A 21350-nucleotide genomic window follows, 5' to 3' on the forward strand; every position below is an offset into this window, starting at 1 on the left:
AACCCCACAACATGAAGCTGCCACCTCCATGTTTCACAGTTGGGATGGTGTTCTCAGGCTTCCAAGCTGTACACATATTTGGTATAGCAGCTTCCAGAACGACCCAACCTACAAGACTGTCCCACTAGCTAACCCCTTTAGTGAATACTGTATAAAAAATAAAAACTATGCTTTATCTTACCGCCGCTGAACAAAAAGTGGAATAAAGCATGATCAAAAAGATGAATGGTACTGCTGAAAACAACATCTTGTCCCACAAAAAACAAACTGCCATACAGCTCCAGAAACAAACATACAAAAAAAAAAAAAAAGTTATAGCCCTCAGAATAAAGCAATGCAAAAATATTTTTTCTACAAAATAGTTTTTATTGTGTAAAAGCGCCAATACATACAAAAACAATATAAATGTCATATCGCTGTAATCGTACCAACTAGAAGAATAAAGCTGCCTTATCAATTTTACCAGACACAGAATGGCCTAAAAAACACCCAAGAAGCAATTCCTGAATTGTTGGTTTTTGTATGTTCTGCTTCACAAAAATCAAAAAAAGAAAGTATATGTATGTATATGTATGTATATGTGTATATATATATATATATATATATATATATATATATATATATATATATATATATATATATATATATATATATGGAAAAATGATAGCTCTCATAATATGGCAAAGAAAAAAAAAGTCTTTTAGTGTGTGACTGCAGCTAAACATAAAAACTCAATATAAATCTGGTATTGCTGTTATCGCACCGACCCGAAGAGTAAATCACTTATACCGCACAAGGAACAGCGTAAAAAATAAATTAAACCAATTCTTTACCTGCTGCTGATTTGTTCATTTTGCCTCCCAAAGATTGCAGTAAGGCTCGGCTCACACTTATCCTGAGTGGGGTTTCATTGTAAATCTCTGAAATACGTGATTCCGACGCAACCCTATGCATTAGATTCCCTATAACGAGGCAGATGGAGGCACTATGGACACCGTCTGGCATATGATCCGGTGGTGTCCGTCTTCTTAGGCGTGCATAAAAGTGCCGTCGGCCACAGTTTTTTGCAGCCTTGAAAAAAAAAAAGGACACAGAACAGAGGTCAGACAGAGTCCTGAGTAACTCTACTGCCTCATAGTGAATGGATCCCTCGGGGGTTTCATGTGAATTACATCTGATAGAGCACAGGATCAATGGGAACATTTTAGATCACAATAAAACCTTTGACTCAATCCAAAAAATAAGAAAGTCCACCCTCAGGTGCGTCATCTGTTAATGGAAATATAGGGGGCTTCCACGTTACTGGTAGCACAAAGCTCTGGAAAAGTGAAATGGCCCTTTCCCCCCCAGAAGAAATTCAGCAAATTCTGTGCTCCCAAATCAAAATTCCCCCCTCCCTTCTGAGCCCCACAACGTGCCTAAACTGCATTTAGAGTCCATGTTTGGCATTTCTGTAGAGATGAGAGCCCTCCTAATTTACAGGTGCATGTCTTCAGAAGCATGAGCTGGGTAAAATGTACTGGTCACTACAACGGCAGTTTGCAGTTTTCACTCAGCAACATCCGCTGCTGCTTGTTTCTGGAAAACACCAATGTAATTAAAAATCCAAACCACACCTGTAGATAAAATTCCCAAAGGGGTATAATTTCCAAAGTGGGGTCACTTGAGGGGGGATTCTGCTCTTCTAGTACTTAGGGTCTCTAAATATTGAGTCTGCAAACTAATCTAGGAAAATCTGCGCTCCAGGAGGCAAATAGCGCTCATTCCCTCCGGAGTCTTGCTGTATGGCTAAGCATGCAATCCACAGCAGCCAAATGTTATAGAGCATAGGGGACAGATTTCAAGAAATCCCATGCCCACTATGCGTCTCCGTGCTCCTGCGGCTCACCCGTGGAGACTGATATGAGGCGATTCTTCACAGACCGCAGCATGTTAATTTCTCTGCAAAAGAAATTCTATAGTGCAAAGGATAAGATGCGGTGAATCCGCATGGTTCAACAAACACATGGAAATAACCTGCATGCAGCGCTTTGGACACAGCACAAGTACGCGGTGTTCAAAGCGCTGCCAAAAAGGATTGTGTGCACATACCCTTACTCACATCTACAACTACCCATAAAACTTACATCTGCCAAAAGTTGTGACACATCGCTGGGGGCCGGTGGCACATCACATCGCGGGGGGCCGGTGGCACATCACATCGCGGGGGGCCGGTGGACATGCTTTTTTTGCTAGACCTAATAAATATTTTGGTTTTCCGTACTCCTGAGGCTGGAGCTATTCTGCCATGGATTATTATACACATGGCCTCTTTGTGTTTATTTGGCAGACACACACTAAACACACCTGATCTGCACATGGCGGTATCAATAAAGTATTGTCAAAGTCAAATAGCAGGAAGAGTCAAAAATAAGGCAGCTTATACCAAAATGAGAAAAAAAAAGCAGTGTCAAAATGTGGTAATGCAGGAAGAGGTGCCAGTAACCCAATAGGTGAGGTAAAACTGCAACATCCAAAACGCATGGTGGGAATGTAGCCCTAGGCCAAGCACACACGTTCAGTACTTGGTGAGGTTTTACCTCAGTATTTGTAAGCCAAAATCAGGAGTGAAATAATGAGGAAAGTCTATGGCCCCATCAGCCCAGACGTTTGCATCCCATACGGGTGCCGGTAGGCAATGTGGAAGCACCGTACAAATACTGAAGTAAAACTCACCGCATACTGAAGGTGAGCAGTGCACCGCCATAGCTGTAGATGAGGGGGAGCCGGACACACCGCCGGACACAGCCCGCCATCACTCACCAGCAGGCACTGGGCGGTGGGCTCAGTACTGGGGCTGCTCCTCTGGGCGGACGAGTAACACAATGTTATCTGTGGCCGTCCAGCAGCAGCACATTTCCTGCTCTGAGCACCATATCCTGCTCCATGGGCAGAGGAAGTGAGCAGGTCCAGCCTGGCCCGCACAGCAGGTCACAGCAGCCACAACTTTCTTTAGTAAGAGCAGATATTGCAGGCGGAGTCCATGATGTCACAGGAAGCTCTTATGTTTCCTGTTGATGATCACAGACATTCACTTTGGCCAATTGCGTTTTCTGCAGCGGATCTTCATCATATGCAGCGGCTCGGACACTGCCCTGCAGAGGAGCCTGGGGCGCTGAGGGTTAATAGTGCGATCGTGCTGTGAGTACCTGGCTTTTCTTGGCTTTTCTTGGCTTTTCTTGGCTTTTCTTGGCTTCTCCGCTCTGTCTCTGCCGGAGTCTCATCCTGACACCTGATGATCCGCCTCTCTGCCGCTCATCTCTGCTTCGTGCTGATGCTCGGACTGGCTATCGGCTGTCGCCGGCGGCTCAGTGCTCTCTGTCACCTGGTGACTGCCTGGCTCAGTGCTCTCTGTCACCTGGTGACTGCCTGGCTCAGTGCTCTCTGTCACCTGGTGACTGCCTGGCTCAGTGCTCTCTGTCACCTGGTGACTGCCTGGCTCAGTGCTCTCTGTCACCTGGTGACTGCCTGGCTCAGTGCTCTCTGTCACCTGGTGACTGCCTGGCTCAGTGCTCTCTGTCACCTGGTGACTGCCTGGCTCAGTGCTCTCTGTCACCTGGTGAATGCCTGGCTCAGTGCTCTCTGTCACCTGGTGAATGCCTGGCTCAGTGCTCTCTGTCACCTGGTGAATGCCTGGCTCAGTGCTCTCTGTCACCTGGTGACTGCCTGGCTCAGTGCTCTCTGTCACCTGGTGACTGCCTGGCTCAGTGCTCTCTGTCACCTGGTGACTGCCTGGCTCAGTGCTCTCTGTCACCTGGTGATTGCCTGGCTCAGTGCTCTCTGTCACCTGGTGAATGCCTGGCTCAGTGCTCTCTGTCACCTGGTGACTGCCTGGCTCAGTGCTCTCTGTCACCTGGTGACTGCCTGGCTCAGTGCTCTCTGTCACCTGGTGACTGCCTGGCTCAGTGCTCTCTGTCACCTGGTGAATGCCTGGCTCAGTGCTCTCTGTCACCTGGTGACTGCCTGGCTCAGTGCTCTCTGTCACCTGGTGACTGCCTGGCTCAGTGCTCTCTGTCACCTGGTGACTGCCTGGCTCAGTGCTCTCTGTCACCTGGTGACTGCCTGGCTCAGTGCTCTCTGTCACCTGGTGAATGCCTGGCTCAGTGCTCTCTGTCACCTGGTGACTGCCTGGCTCAGTGCTCTCTGTCACCTGGTGACTGCCTGGCTCAGTGCTCTCTGTCACCTGGTGACTGCCTGGCTCAGTGCTCTCTGTCACCTGGTGACTGCCTGGCTCAGTGCTCTCTGTCACCTGGTGACTGCCTGGCTCTGGATTCTCGGGAGTCTGATGAGACTGGTGCTGCCATTGACACATGATGTCGTAGTTATGTTTTATTTTCTCGGCGTCCTATATGTGAAATGAAATATAATGTGCAGACTAAATATGTGACATATATGACCACCGGCCACAAGTGTCATGAGCACCACGAGAGAGGGCAGACGTGGCTCTTCTACTTTGCTGGTGCAAAAGTACTTTATTTTTTTACAAGACAAATGATATTTTAAGACCAAGGTTCTTATAAGCGACCATGATGGCTCGCGGCATGTGCTTCATGATTTACCTACCAGGCCTCATTTACAAAGATAAACATGGAGCAACCAGTCAGCTTACACTTCTAGTCCCCCGTACACATCAAGACCTTATTCAGACATCTGGTTTTCTCAGAATTAAAACCCATGATAATCCATGGTGCTGTTGACATGTCCATGTTTTTTTGCACACTGTGTGTCTGCAAAACCTTTTCCACTATGTGAAGATCACTGATGAAACACTGATGGTAACAACTGACTGAAAAACCGATGAAACTCGGATCCAAAACATTGATGACACACTTACCATTCTTCACATTTGTGAAAAGTCATTGACGTCTGAATGAGGCCTTACATTAACGTCAGCTGAACCCGCCAATATTGATGGCTTAGGGCGGCAGTTTAATGCCAGTGCTCCTGTGTATGGAAGAGTTGGGAGAGATACAGGTGCTTCTCACAAAATTAGAATATCCTCAAAAATGTAATTTATTTCAGTTCTTCAATACAAAAAGTAAAACTCCTATATTATATAGAGTCATTACCAAGAGAGTGATCTATTTCAAGTGTTTATTTCTGTTAATGTTTATGATGATTATGGCTTACAGCCAATGAAAGCACAACAGTCATTATCTCAGTAAGGCTATGTGCCCACGATGCAGAAATGCTGCGGATTTTTCCTGATGGTTTCTGCATTTCCCTGGCAGAAAAAACACATGTGGATTGTACATGCGTTTTTCCTGCCAGGGACAAGCATAAGTGAAGCGTTTTTCGCATGCATTTCCGCATACGGGTTGACAAGCGCTTTCCAAGCTATTTTAGCATCACTTGGAAAGTGCTTGACATCTTGGTCACACTATATAAAGCCATGCAACCGGCATGGATTTATATAGTGTGACCGTAAAAGAATGGTAAAAAATAAATCTAATACTTACCTTCTGATGGCCCCCGGTGTCCTTATCCAATCCGTCCGGTGTCCCCGGTGTCTAGCGGTGGTCTAAAAGGACCTGCCATGACATCATTTAGTCATGTGACAAATCACACGACCTCCGACGTCAGCGGTCGCCTGACACGTCACATGACTAAATGACGTCATGGCAGGTCCTTTTACACCATCGTGAGCTGCCGGCGAGCCAGGACGCATCGCTATGGAGACCGGGGACCATCAGAAGGTAAGTATAATGTATATTGTTTATTTTATTCTTTTTTATACAGGTACTATGGTACCCGGGTCTGGAGGAGAGTCTCCCCTTCTCCAAACCCGGGTACCATCCGCACATTGAACCGCATGATATCCGCATGTGCACGTGTAGTGATGCGGATATTATGCGAATCAATGCAAGTCAAAGGTGGCGATTCCGCAAAATAATTGGTAGTGCTACGGATTTTTCCGCAATGATAATCCGTAGCTGAAATTTCCGCAGCATGTGCACAGCACATGCGGATTATCATTGGGGAACATGGCAGACCTTCTACCAAGCATTTTTTAAGCATTTCTGCAGCGGAATTGCCGATGCGGAAACGCTTAAAAAAACGCATAGTGGGCACACAGCCTAAATTAGAATACTTTATAACAACAGCTTGAAAAAATGTTTTTAAAATCCGAAATGTTGGCCTACTGAAATGTATGTTTAGTAAATGCACCCAATACTTGGTCGGGGCTCCTGGAGGTGATCAGCCTGTTGCACTGCTGAGTTGTTATGGAAGCCCAGGTTGCTTTGATAGCAGCCTTCAGCTCGTCTGCATTGTTGGGTCTGGTGTCTCTCATCTTCCTCTGACAATACCCCATAGATTCTCTATGGGGTTAAGGTCAGGTGAGTTTGCTGGCCAATCAAGCACAGCGATGCTGTTGTTTTTAAACCAGGTATTGGTACTTTTGGCAGTGTGGACAGGTGCCAAGTCCTGCTGAAGAATGACATTTCCATCTCCAAAAAGCTTGTCGGCAGAGGGAAGCATGACATGCTCTAAAATTTCTTGGTAGACTGCTGCGCTGACTTTGGTCTTGATAAAACACAGTGGACCTACACCAGCAGATGACATGGCTCCCCAAACCATCACTGATTGTGGAAACTTCACACTAGACCTCAAGCAGCTTGGATTGTGGCCTCTCCACTCTTCCTCCAGACTCTGGGACCTTGATTTCCAAATGAAATGCAAAATTTACTTTCATCTGAAAACAACACCTTAGACCACTGAGCAACAGTCCAGGTCTTTTTCTCCTTGGCCCAGGTAAGACTCTTCTGGCTTTGTCTATTGATCATGAGTGGCTTGACACAAGGAATGCGACACTTGTAGCCCATGTCCTGGATATGTCTGTGTGTGATGGCTCTTAACGCAATGACTCCAGCAGGAGTCCACTTCTTGTGAATCTCCCCCAATTGTTTGAATGGCCTTTTCTTAACAATCCTTTCAAGGCTGCGGTTATCCCGGTTGCTTGTGCACCTTTTTCTACCACACTTTTTCCTTCCACTAAACTGAATACAGCACTCTGTGAACAGCCAGCTTCTTTAGCAATGACCTTTTGTGGCTTACCCTCCTTGTGGAGTGTGTCAATGACTGCCTTCTGGTCCAAATTAAATAAAAAAGCGGTCTATAGGGCGCTAAAAGAATGAACACTAGAGGTGAAAAATTTTTAGGGCTAAAAAATAAATTTAATGAGCCCTTTCCACAACGCATTTCGATAGTGAACTACAGTTATATGAAAAAGTTAGGGCACCCCTATTAATCTTAAGCTTAATGTTTTATAAAAATTGGTGTTTATGCAACAGCTATTTCAGTTTGATATATGTAATAACTATTGGACACAGTAATGTTTCTGCCTTGAAATGAGGTTTATTGTACTAACAGAAATTGTGCAATCTGCAATCCAACAAAATTTGACAGGTGCATATGTATGGGCACCCTTATCAATTTCTTGTTTTAAATACTCCTACCTACTTTTTACTGACTTACTAAAGCACTTTTTTTGGTTTTGTAACCTCATTGAGCTTTGAACTTCATAGCCAGGTGTATGCAATCATGAGAAAAGCTACTTAAAGTGGCCACTTGCAAGTTGTTCTCCTGTTTGAATCTCCTCTGAAGAGTGGCATCATGGGCTCCTCAAAACAACTGTCAAATGATCTGAAAACAAAGATTATTCAACATAGTTGTTCAGGGGAAGGATACAAAAAGCTGTCTCAGAGATTTAACCTGTCAGTTTCCACTGTGAGGAACATAGTAAGGAAATGGAAGAACACAGGGACAGTTCTTGTTAAGGCCAGAAGTGGCAGGCCAAGAAAAACATCAGAAAGGCAGAGAAGAAGAATGGTGAGATCAGTCAAGGACAATCCTCAGACCACCGCCAGAGAGCTGCAGCATCAACTAGCTGCAGATGGTGTCACTGTGCATCAGTCAACTATACAACGCACTTTGCACAAGGAGAAGCTGTATGGGAGAGTGATGCGAAAGAAGCCGTTTCTGCAAGCACGCTACAAACAGAGTCGGCTGAGGTATACAAAAGCACATTTAGAGAAGCCAATTTCTTTTTGGAAGAAGGTCCTGTGGACTGATGAAACCAAGATTGAGTTGTTTGGTCATACAAAAAAGCGTTATGCATGGCGGCAAAAAAACACAGCATTCCAAGAAAAACACTTGCTACCCACAGTAAAATTTGGTGGAGGTTCCATCATGCTTTGGGGCTGTGTGGCCAATGCCGGCACTGGGAATCTTGTTAAAGTTGAGGGATGCATGGATTCCACTCAGTATCAGCAGATTCTTGACAATAATGATCAAGAATCAGTGATAAAGTTGAAGTTACGCAGGGGATGGATCTTTCAGCAAGACAATGATCCAAAACACCGCTCCAAATCTACTCAGGCATTCATTCAGAGGAACAATTACAATGCTCTGGAATGGCCATCCCAGTCCCCAGACCTGAATATCATTGAACATCTGTGGGATCATTTGAAGAGGGCTGTCCATGCTCGGCGACCATCAAACTTAACTGAACTGGAATTGTATTGTAAAGAGGAATGGTCAAAAATACCTTCATCCAGGATCTAGGAACTCATTAAATGCTACAGGAAGCGACTAGAGGCTGTTATTTTTGAAAAAGGAGGATCTACTAAATATTAATGTCACTTTTCTGGTGAGGTGCCCATACTTATGCACTTGTCAAATTTTGTTTGAATGCAGATTGCACATTTTCTGTTAGTACAATAAACCTCATTTCAAGGCAGAAACATTACTGTGTCCAACAGTTATTACATATATCAAACTGAAATAGCTGTTGCAAAAACACCAATTTTTATAAAACATTAAGCTTAAGATTAATAGGGGTGCCCAAACTTTTTCATATAACTGTATCTTCCTCAGGTGGTACAAGGGTATGAGCACAAGCATAAAATATATATAGACAAAGATTCACAGTGATTGGTTGATACTAATTAGTTAACCTGGGTCCAAACAAAGGAAACCCTTCATGTGCTGGTGCGAAGTGTCCACATTGGTTTCACATAAGCCACCTTCACATGAATACAGAGTATCAAAAACACATTGGATAAGATATAGAATATGGCAATACATGTTGGTAAACAGTTATACAAAAATACATCTGTAGTGCCTACATCAATTTCATAGAAATCACCTACACATAAATACAAAAAATCGAAACATAATAAGTGAGATATAGAATGAAGTAATACATGTTAAAAAACAGTTATTCAAAACTGCATCATGAAAAAAACAAAAACACACATTTAAAACATAGCAATAATAATTCCATTAGAAAGGAGAAGGAAATGACCTTAAGAGCTGATTACATTTTCAAGGGCCAAATTCAGACCCTCAGGGGCCAACGTGCCCAACTTGAAGATCCAAAAACTTTCTTTATTAATCAAACTCACTAATCGGTCGGGGACAGTATCAGGTATGTGGTCTATAATAGTAAGCCTCATATTTCCTGGATCTTTTTGATGAACAATGCTAAAATGTTTGGATACGCTGTGTAATTGATAACCTATCCGAATATTATGTCTATGTTTATTTAGACGTGCGTGCATAGTTTGTATCGTTCGACCCACGTACTAGAGGTTGCAAGTGCACTCAAGTAAATAGATCACATGTGTCGACTGACAATTCACATTGTGTTTGATAGAGAATTTTTTTCCTGTGGTATATGATGAAAAATTCTTTTGATTACCATTTTGAATGACTCTACAACATAAACATTTAGGCATATTACATGGAAGACACCCCGAACAGACGCCCTCTTGTGAGGGTTGTATTCTAGATTTCAGGGATGTATTACTTGGTGCTATTAAGTTTCGCAAATTTCTGTTCTTCCAATAAATAATGCTCGGCTTGTTAGGTATAAAGGGTCCTAAAATGGGGTCACCCTTCAAGATAAACCAGAATTTATCCAAAATTTTATGGATGGTAACCCTAGATTGACTAAATGTGGTGACCATGCTCCATCTAGTCAAATCTGAGGCTAATTTATTTCTACTCTTATTTTTATCGGTGAATGACTCAATCCATCAAGACACATATCCTGTGTAAGGGCTTTAGTTCTGGAGAAAGCATCCATCCATAACTTCTTGGGGTAGCCTTTCTGTAGAAATGATTTTTTCAATATTTTAGATTCCACTAAAAATTCAGAATCTCTGGTGCAGTTTTTTCGGACCCTCCAATATTGCCCATAAGGGACATTAGTGATCCATTTCGGGAGATGTCCACTATCGAACCTTAAATAACTGTTAACATCCACAGGTTTAAAAAAAGTTGATGTGAACAATCTTCCTGTTGGATCAAACTGCACCATAAGATCCAAAAACTGTAAGACGGTTTCAGAAAAGGTCGCTGTAAATGATAAACCCCATGGATTGGCGTTGAGTTCCTCAACGAATTTCAATGCACTCTCGCTAGTTCCCCTCCACAGGAAAAATAAGTCGTCTATGAAGCAGCGATAAAACACCACATGGTTGGCCGCCAGGGGGGACTGCGCGATGAAGACGGACTCAAAAATTTTTTTCACCTCTAGTGTTCATTCCTTTAGCGCCCTATAGACCGCTTTTTTATTTAATTTGGACCACTTTCAGTCCCCCTTTGGGGGTTAGCGGCGGGAGCAGCTTCTAGTTAATCATTCTTAAATCCTCCCACTATAAAATTCCCCTTTGGCTGCTCAACTCAGGACCTGTGGTTGGGAGCTGCACTCCCCTAATTTTCAGGACCTGTGGTGATGCACATCTGATCCTGAGTCACGTGATCTATGGGCGGACACGTGGCCTGCAATTTTGGAACCTGGAAGCGATGAGCACGAGCGGCGGTCTGCAGCACACGGCACGTGGCGTGCCAAGCTACCTGTACTTTGCTTTGAGACGTGCCTGCTCCTTCCATCCTCACACTAACACCGGAGTTGTGCAGGGGTGCACAACTCCAATAGGTGAGTGGCCTTTTGGCTGTTTCCGTCACATCTACCTTTCAGGTCCTTCACATAGCGCGCTTTTTCTCCCTTTCTCTTCCAATTACTGCCTTCTGGACATCTGTCAAGTCAGCAGTCTTCCCCATGATTGTGGAGCCTACTGAAACAGACTAAGGGACCTTTTTAAACGCTTAGGAAGCTTTTGCAGTTGTTTATTAATTATTCTAATTTACTGAGATAATGACTTTTATGTTTTCATTGGCTGTAAGCCATAATCATCAACATTAACGGAAATAAACACTTGAAATAGATCACTCTGTCTGTAATGAATCTATATATGAGTTTCACTTTTTGTATTGAAGAGCTGAAATAAATTACATTTTTGATGACATTCTAATTTTATGAGAAGCACCTGTACTACTGGACTAAAGATGGCTCAGCTAACAGAAGATACACCGCACTTAAGTAAAGAATTAAAATGGCTAGTTTAATAATCAGTTTAAAAATACATATTATACATATATATGAATAAAATTCCAGGAAGATAGTAAGCAGAAATAAGCAGATAGAGGGAGAGTACATGGGTAACAAAGATAATAAATCAATCTAACAAACAATGTAAATAGACACTATATGGGTGTAAATAAACAATAAATCATGATAAAAAAAATCTAAATTCATGTATACAGATAAAAAAAGTGCAGGTGAAGTAAGTATTGAAAACCTCACCAGTTTTCTAACTAAATATATTTCTAAAGGTGCTATTGACATGAAATTCTCACAAGATGTCAATAACAACCCATCCAATCCAAACAGGCAAAGAAATCAAACCATAGATGTCCATAAATTATGTGTAATAATGAGAAATGACACAGAGAAAAAGTATTGAACACGCTTACTGAAATGCATTTAATACTTCGTACAAAAGCCTTTGTTGGTGATGACAGCTTCAAGACGCCTCCTGTATGAAGAAACTAGTTGCAATCATTGCTCAGGTGTGATTTTGGTCCATTCTTCCACACAAGCACTCTTTAAATCCTGAAGGTTCTATGGGCTCATTCTATGAACTCTGAGCTTTAGTTCCTTCCATAAATTTTCTATTGGATTCATTCAGGTGATTGGGCCATTATAGCAGCTTTATTTTCTTTCTATGTAACCAATTGAAAGTTTCCTAGGCTGTGTGTTTGGGATAATTTTCTTGTTGAAATGTCCACCCTCGTTTCATCTTCATAATCCTGATAGATGGCTGCAGATTTTTATCAAGAATGTCTCTGTACATTTGACCATTCATCCTTATTTCATATGAAGTTTTTCAGTGCCATATGCTGAAAAACAGCCTCACACCATGATTCTCCGACCTCCAAACTTCACTGTTGGTATGGTGTTTTTAGGGTGACATACAGTGCCTCTGGACTCCAAACATGGTATCTATAATGGCATTCAAAGAGTTAAATTTTAGCATCAGCAGGGGTGGCAAAACTAACAGCCTGACCACCACCAGCATGATCAGGCACATGGCAGCAAAGCACCCGACTTTGTGGGCCGAACCCCAGGGTCCAGGATCAGTGTCTGCGGATGGCACCATTGCTTCTTCCGCTGTTGTGCATGCAAGCCAATCCCCTGTCCATGATGCATGCCTGTCCATGATGCATGCGAAGATGCCTCCTGCCCTGCACCTGTCGTTGCACAATCTCAAGTAGCAGCATCAGGAAGCACGTCCTTGTCCCAGCGCAGCGTTCAGTTGTCCATACCCCAGTCCTTGAAATGCAAGCGCAAATATGCAGCCAACGCCCCACAGGCCATGCTACTAAATTCCCACATTTCACGACTGCCTGCACTCAAAATGTTGCCTTTTAGGCTCGTGGAGACGGAAGCATTCCGCAACCTGATGGCGGCGGCAGTCGCTCGGTACTCTTTCTCTAGCCGCCACTATTTCTCCAGGTGTGCCGTCCCCTCATTACACAAGCACGTGTCCCAAAACATTAGCCGTGCCCTCAACAACGTAGTTACCGGGAAAGTCCACCTAACCACGGACACATGGACAAGTGCTTGTGGGCTGGGACGGTACATCTCGCTGACGGCACACTGGGTTAACATAGTGGAAGCCGGGACCCAGTCGGACCTTGGGACAGAACACATCCTCCCTACGCCAAGGATTGCGGGCCCTAGGTCAATCAGGGTTGCCCCCACAGTCTACAGCTCCTGCACCTCATCCTCCTCAGCCTCCTTCTCCTCTTCAGCCTCCATCTCCGAAATGACCACATCAGTCACAAGCTGGAAGCACTGCAGTACGGCCTCGGCCAAGCGACAACAGGCTGTGCTGAAACTAATATGCTTAGGTGACAAACCGCACAATGCTGAAGAGTTGTGGACAGCTCTGAAAGAGCAGGCAGATCTGTGGCTCACACCGCTGATCCTACAGCTAGGCATAGTCGTGTGTGACAATGGCCGGAACCTGGTGGCGGCTCTGAGGCGAGGGGAGCTCACACACGTACCTTGCCTGGCCCATGTGCTTAACCCCGTGGTTCAGCGGTTTCTCAAATCCTACCCGGAGCTGCCGGATCTGCTTGTTAAAGTACGCCGCCTGTGTGCCCATTTTAGAAAGTCACCAACAGCTTCTGCCGCCCTTGCCGTGTTTCAGCATCGTTTGCAACTTCCGGCTCACAGACTGGTGTGTGATGTCCCCATACGTTGGAACTCTACACTGCAAGTGTTGGGAAGGATTTGTGAGCAGAAGAGGGCAGTTGTTGAGTACCAGCATCAACAAGGCCGTTGGTATTCAGTTCAGACTCCAGACATAAGACCTCAGGAGTGGACATGGATGTCAGACATATGTACCATCCTCCAAAACTTTGAGGACTCCATAAAGATGGTGAGTGGCGATAACGCCATAATTAGCGTCACCATTCCGCTTCTCTGTCTTCTGAAATGCTCTCTGCTTACAATCAAAGAGGATGCATTGCAGGCGTAGCACGATGAGATGGAGCAAGGAACCATACAGGGTGAATCCACACAGCCCAGCCTCATCTCATCCCAATGTGGATTGGATGACAATGAGGAAGAGGAGGAGGAAGAACAAGAGCTAGTTTCATGCGCTATAGACGGTACTACCTTTACAACTGTCATACCGTCTGTTCAGCGTGGATGGCCAGAGGACAGAGAGGAGGAGGAGAGCATGGTCAGTCATCCTCTTGGTGAGGACACGGAAATCTTGCCTGTTAGCAGTCTGGCACGCATGGCTGAGTTTATGTTACGCTGCCTTTCCCATGACCCTCGCGTTCTCAAAATTTTGGGTGACAGTCATTACTGGTTGGTGACACTTCTAGACCCATGCTACAAGGAGAACTTTATATCTCTTATTCCTGAGGCGGACAGGTCTACAAAAATGGGGCAGTACCAGAAGTCCCTTGTTGCGGAACTATTAAAAAAAATTCTGAAAACGCTGGCGGCAGAGGTCACAGTTCATTGAACAACCAAGGAGTACAGGCGAGAGAGACACAACTTCAATCCAGCAGAGGCAGGGAAACACTGTCAAAGTTCTGGGAGAATTTTCTCAGCCCCTCCCATCGCACAAGCCCTGAGGCGCGGGGTACTCTCACAAGGAGTGCAAAGTTTGAGAAGATGCTGAGGGAGTACCTTGCTGACCGTACCAACGTCCACCGTGATTCCTCTGTGCCTTTTAATTATTGGGTATCCAAGCTGGATACGTGGAATGAACTGTCTCTCTACGCCTTGGAGGTACTGGCCTGCCCTGCTGCCAGCGTTTTATCAGAGCGGGTTTTTAGTGCCGCTGGTGGAATTATAACTGATAAGCGCATCCGCCTGTCAACTGAAAATGCTGACATTCTGACTGTTATAAAAATGAACAAGGGCTGGATTGGGCCAGACTTCTCAACACCACCGAATGATAGCAGTGTAATATAAACTCAAATCCAGTGTCTTTTTTTGGGAGGTGTATTCCCATGCACCTCTTCACACCCACACATGGGTATACGCTTCCTGATTTTGGCTATTTGCTCTTGTCCTCCTCCTTATCCTAATCCTCATCCTCCACCACCATATTACCAGGGTGACCGTGGTCCGTGATGCAACACCCACATCATTTTTTTAAAGGGTGTTTATGATGCCCGTAAAACAAACATTTTTTTAAACAGTATGTTCTTGTATACCCCCCAGGGGTAAATGTTTGTCAGCCCATACACTTAGTGCATGGGCATTACAAGTATAGGAGACCTGCTCCTTTCTAATTGGAACATTTTTTTTATGAGGCCCTCCTCCACGTCTCTTCCAAGGGGCATAGGAGTGCGTCCAAATTTTGGGCAGCCCTTCCACTCACTGCATACGCAATAGCAGTATAGGAGACCCACTCTTTAGTAATGGGAACAATGAAACATAACCGGCTGATGGCTCTCTAAGAATAGTGAGGGCCAACTGCTGGCCCTTTAAGAATAGTAAAGGCCGCCTGCTGGCCCTATAAAAACAGGCTTTGTGACTTTCAGAGTCCCTCCTTCATAAATGAAACACGATGTGTCTGATGATATCTCACACACCACATGGCCAGATAAGGTTGTAAAATGTTAAAATTACATTTCCTGGTGAGTGCATTTGTCACGGTTGAAAGCGATGCAAAAGTGCAAAAACGCTACTTGTGAACATAGCCCAAGGTGTGGAGGAGCATTTTTGTTTTTGGTTATTTATTTTGCTTTATACACAAGTCATTACCCTGGAAAGGATGTTTCTTAACATATTTCCCAGGAAAATCCATTTTGGTTTTGTTTTTGTATGTTTTATTGTGAGTTTGTAAAAGTGGCGTAATACCTCTGACAACGTTGTTGACAGAAGTGACCTGGGAGTCAGAAATGCTTCCAGGGGTCTTCCCCATGTTCCCATTTCATTTGAGCACTGTTCCCGTCGATTTGGTCAATTTTTAGGCCCTCTGCAGACCGCCGGGGGGAGCTGCCTGAAAAATGCTCGAGTTTACCATAGACTTACATTGGGCTCATTGCTCGGGTCGAGCACCCGAGTATTCAAATGTGCTCGACCCGAGCATCGAGCACCCGAGCATTTTAGTGCTCGCCCATCACTAGTCATGATGTGACTTTTTTCAACTTGTCATGATAACCTACCTAGTCACTTGTATTATGCTGTGATGTAGCCACACCACCTAAATCTTTGGCTGCGGGACCTGTGTTGTGGCTAAAATCACCGCGTAGCCCCCAAATTAATATGTCCAAGTGTGTAGGGTATGTTCACCTTATTCATTTTATTCCCTCCACTGCTCTATACATGTCCCCCACTCATTGTTTAGAAATGAATTTAGGGCTCTTCATAGCAATGTCACTTTATTATACACAAAATGTCACAACTATGTGCAGTGGTGAAAGCAACCAAGTCGCCAAGCCACCTATTTAGAGATCAGTACGTTCACCATGAGAAGGTGGTGTTCATTTTGGGGCACCAGGGTCATGGGTCTTATTTTGTCAGTTTACATCAGTTTCAACAGGATGAAGTACGTAAAAGCCCACCTTCTGAAGGGGCCATTTTGGACTTTAAAGTTGATGGCCTGTCCTATTATAGCCTATCAATATTAGATCGGAGGGCGTCTGACTTTTGCCATTTTGCAAAATGTATCAGTGGGGTAAAGAGCCAAAATGCTCAAGTGAGTGCCTTGCTCTTATTAAGTATTAGCGCAGGAGTACACTTAGGAATATCCACACAAAATAGGGAATATGTCATAGAGACACGTGGGTCAATATGAACAACTCAGCTGTAATTGATAGATTGTATATACTGTGTGGACCAAAATAAATGGCAGACCATTCAGTTGAGAACGCAGGAAAAAGGAGAACCACCGAATGTCCAGTCCAATATACAAGAGACATAAACCAAAATATATATAAAAGACCTTTATTGGAAAATGGTCAAAGTGGTGCTACAAACACATGAGAACCCACCATATCATAAAAAGTGTAATTGCAACATAATAAAAGGAAAATGACACAATAGATGTAACAGTTGCATTAGACGAGATATATTACAAACCCTACAAAAAGTACGTAAATGAATGAATGGAATAAACAAGTATGTCAGAGCCAAAGAAAATTATATATACTTCAGCACAATAGTCTATAGAACTATATTAGGGGTGAAGTATATACTGCAGCACAATAGTCTATGGGGCTATATTAGGGATGAAGTTACTGCTGCTGAAATGAATAAGTACCAGGTGCCAATTTTTTTTGTAAGGTATATAATTAAACAATGAATGCACACAGTACTAGGCAGAGAACCATGGAACTGACGTACCTGATTGTGGAATGTAATGGAGGGATCACGGAAATACTTGGATAGCAACTGAGTTTATTAAGATGACACATCCTAATCATGGGCTGTAAGATTTGAAAGGCCTGAATAACACCCCTTTACCCCCAAGGGTGGTTTGCACGTTAATGACCAGGCTAATTTTTACTATTCTGACCACTGTCACTTTATGAGGTAATAACTCTGGAACGCTTCAACGGATCCCACTGATTCTCACAGTTTTTTTCGTGACATATTGTACTTCATGATAGTGGTAAAATTTATTTGATATGACTTGCATTTTTGTGAATAAATCAGAAATTTGGTGAAAATTTTGCAATTTTCAAAATTTAAATTTTCATGCCCCTAAATCAGAGAAATATGTCACACAAAGCAGTTAATAAATAACATTTCCAAAGTGTCTACTTTATATCTGCACAATTTTGGAAGCCAATTTTTTTTTTGTTAGGGAGCTATAAGGGTTAAAAGTTGACCAGCGATTTCTCATTGTTACAACAAAATTTACAAAAACATTTTTTAGGGACCACACCACATTTGAAGTCACTTTGAGGGGTCTATATGACAGAAAATACCCAAAAGTGACACCATTCTAAAAACTGCACATCTCAAGGTGATCAAAACCACATTCAAGAAGTTTATTAACCCTTCATGTGCTTCACAGCAATTAATCGAACGTGAAAGGGGAAAAAAGGGAAGGAGTGGCGCTTTGGAATGCAGACTTTGATGGAATGGTCTGCGGGCGGTATGTCACATTTTCAGAGCCCCTGATGTGCCTAAACATTGGAAATGCCCAACAAGTGCCCCCTTTTTGGAACTGATACCTGATTTGTGAATTATATAATGTAGTGTCATACGTCAGTTGTGTATGACAACCTGACGAACACTACACAACTGACGTAGTGTTCGTCAGGTTGTCTTATGTCAGTTGTGTAGTGTTCGTCAGGTTGTCATACACAACTGACGTATGACACTACATTATAAGATTCACAAATCAGTTGTCAGTTCCAAAAATAAATTAATTTAGTAGTGCATGGAAGTATGGTGCCTTCTGAAGCATTCTTTCATTCACAGGCCAGGTTTGTAGGGGTAGGTGTCACATTGATAAATGGTGTCATTGCGTATTCCCCTTTTGTAACACACTCGGCACTTCTTTTGTGACTTACCTTTTTTCCGCTGTGACGGATCTCCCCCGGGAAATGCTGGCCTGGTACAATTCGAGGTCCTTCAGTTCCGGAAGTACTGGGGCCTGCTCCGTCACCACAGGGCCTTGATCACTACCTCCTGGAAGTGAAGTTACGACGTAGAAGTTTGGCCTGCACATCATGATAGAAGGAAAGCGTTGTGCATTGCCATCTGTACGATGTGCACGGCCAGCTTCTTATACCATACCTTGTACGGCTGGAGGACTTGATCAGAGAGATCAACTCCCCCCATGTAATTGTTGTACCCCACTACACAGTCTGGTTTGACGACCTGTAAAGAGAAACCACGTACAGTGCTGAGGGTGCTGCCATCACCATGTATGGTGGTCAAGAGTAGGACGTCCCTCTTGTCCCTTGTACTTGATCACCAGCAGGTGATCGCTACATTGGGCTCTGCTCCCACCCCTTTTGAGCAGATGCCCAATTAGCGTCTTTGGGAGGCCTCTCTGATTTTCGCGGACAGTACCGCAGGCTGCGGTACCTCTCGACGAGAGGGACTTGAAGAGAGGGACACTGGTATAAAAGTTATCCACTTAGAGGTGATAACCTTTATCCAGCAGTGGGTGCACCAAATCCCACACAATTTTTCCACTCACTCCCAGAACGGGGGGGCATTCAGGGGGTTCAAGCCAGAAGTCCTTCCCTTCATAAACTCTAAACTTGTAAGTGTACCCTGAGGTACTCTCACACAGTTCATACAGCTTGATTCCGTACCTGGCCCTCTTACTGAGCAGGTACTGCCGGAATCCAAGCCGCCCCTTAAAATGGATTAAGGACTCATCCACACAGATGTCCCTTTGGGGCACGTACTCGTCAGCAAACTTGTTGTTGACGTACTCGATGACCGTCCGAACTTTGAAAAGACGATCAAAGTTCGGGTCATCGCGTTCCTGACACCGTGCATTATCATTGTAATTCAAGAACTTGTGGATGGCCTCAAAACGTCTCCGGATCATGACCATTCGGAACACTGGAGTGTTATACAAAACATCAACACTCCAGTATTACCGAACTTCTGGCTTCTTCTGTATCCCCATATGAAGGACCAGGCCCCAAAACTTTATCATTTCTACTGCGTCTACAGGAGACCAGTTAAAAAATGATGAAGAGGGGTTTTGTTCCTAAAATTGACGAGCGTACAAATTAGTTTGACCCACCATGAGGTTTACAAAATCCTCTGAGAAAAAGACTTTATAAAAGTCTAGTTCGGTGAGGCCGGTGGTGTCAAACTTGATTCCTGATTCCGCCACGAAATCAGGAATCAGTGGCTCATAATTTTCAGGGGGCGAGGTCCATACGGGGTCAATAGTGGGGGGGCTGGTTCATCTTCTCTCCTGGGAAGACTGCGTGGCGGTTCAGCAGCACCTGAGGAGGACGACGACGAGTCGGAAAAAAAAAGAGGGGGGGGGATTGGAGTGGATGAGGGGAGATCAGAGATAGACTTACCAAAGTCTTCTCTGTTCTTCTTTCTGGAGCAGGCTCAGCAGCAGGAGCAGTTCGGAGCAGCTTACAGCAGGAGCCCAGCAGCAGCAGGAGACCAGCGATCGGAGCAGCAGACCCAGCAGGAGCAGCGACCGGAGCAGGTAAGAGAAGGTCTTGTGGTATCACAGAGGCTGCTGTGGCACCACAAGGTCCCCAATACAGTGCAGATCAGACGTGTGACCGCCCTGTACAAATCCTCACCAACTGTGAGGAGATGCAGGGCGGTCACAGGGGGATGATAGGGTGGTGACAGCCAGGTCACAGGCCGGTCACCTCTCAGTCAGGCACTCTGATTGGAGCGATCAATGTCATCATCGATCACTCCAATCAGAGCTGGCTGGGGCCTGTGCACACATCACTGGCAGTCATGGAGTGGTGACAGGCAGGTCACAAGCCAGTCACCGCCCTGTGACCACCCGGTCACCTCACGGTTGCGCTCTGATAGGTGCAATCGATGTTATCAGCGATTGCACCAATCAGAGCGGATTAGGGAGAGGACTGGCGTTGCTTAGGAGCACCGATCCTAGGCTGCACATCACTGTTTCAGGCAATCTGATTGCCCGAAACAGTGAGAAATACTGTGATTGGCAGTCTAGAATTGAACAGCCAATCACAGCGATCGTGGTTGCGGGGGGCGGCGACACCCCCCTGGATGATGACTCCATCTACCCTGAGGTAAGATGGCGTCGGAAATATAATGCGATCACTGTGACTGATGCCGCACTAAAGCTAGGGCGTACTAATACGTATCTGGTCCAATAGACCCAGGGTGCAGATACGTATTAGCACAGCCCACATCAGAAAGGGGTTAAGGATAGACCTTCAAATGGCATTTTTACATGGAAAATGACATGGAGTTCAGGGTGAAGGATCTTTTTGTTTTCTGTCTTTCACTGCCCCTATCCATACCTCTAAACTCTGGATTATGGAGTCAGAATTATAGATTATAGAAATACAATGAGGCCCTAGACAGAATATCTCCCTTGAACCCCTTTTATTTGCCTTCCAAATTAATAAGGAATACTTGACCAGGGAACAGTCATTATGTGTGGAGGAAAGGTAATTCCGGCAGCTAAATAGGAAAGGGTTCTTTACAGTCAGAGCAGTCAGACTACAGAATGTCCTAACATACATAGTTACATAGTTAGTAAAGCCGAATAAAGACTTGCGTCCATCAAGTTCGACCTGTTAGTTCTGTAAATGCTAAAGTTAATCCAGAGGAGGGCAAAAACCCCAAATGATTTAGCCAATCTTCACCTGAGGAAAAATTCCCTCCCGACTCTGAAACCAGCAGTCAGAATAAATCCCTGTATCAACCTACTATTTTATTTTATTTTTAAGTATATGCTGAAATCTGCCTGGTATCTAGAAATGCATCCAGT

At 44.3% G+C, this 21350-nt stretch overlaps 1 protein-coding gene across 2 annotated transcripts in view; it reads left to right on the forward strand.

Annotated features, from left to right (window-relative positions):
• The first annotated feature begins 2975 nt into the window (after positions 1 to 2975).
• CALCRL (calcitonin receptor like receptor) overlaps positions 2976 to 21350 on the forward strand; it is a 172176-nt gene continuing 153801 nt past the window's right edge. The window contains exon 1 of one of the 2 annotated variants that reach the window (XM_073647858.1): positions 2976 to 3180. The gene's annotated coding sequence lies outside the window, so the exon portion shown is untranslated. The remainder of the gene's footprint in view (positions 3181 to 21350) is intronic. The other variant, XM_073647857.1, reaches the window with a different exon arrangement.

This window comes from Phyllobates terribilis, unplaced genomic scaffold (genome assembly GCF_046119375.1).
Source record: "Phyllobates terribilis strain yellow unplaced genomic scaffold, ASM4611937v1 Scaffold_9__5_contigs__length_417890890, whole genome shotgun sequence".
In the NCBI taxonomy this organism is placed as follows: domain Eukaryota; kingdom Metazoa; phylum Chordata; class Amphibia; order Anura; family Dendrobatidae; genus Phyllobates; species Phyllobates terribilis.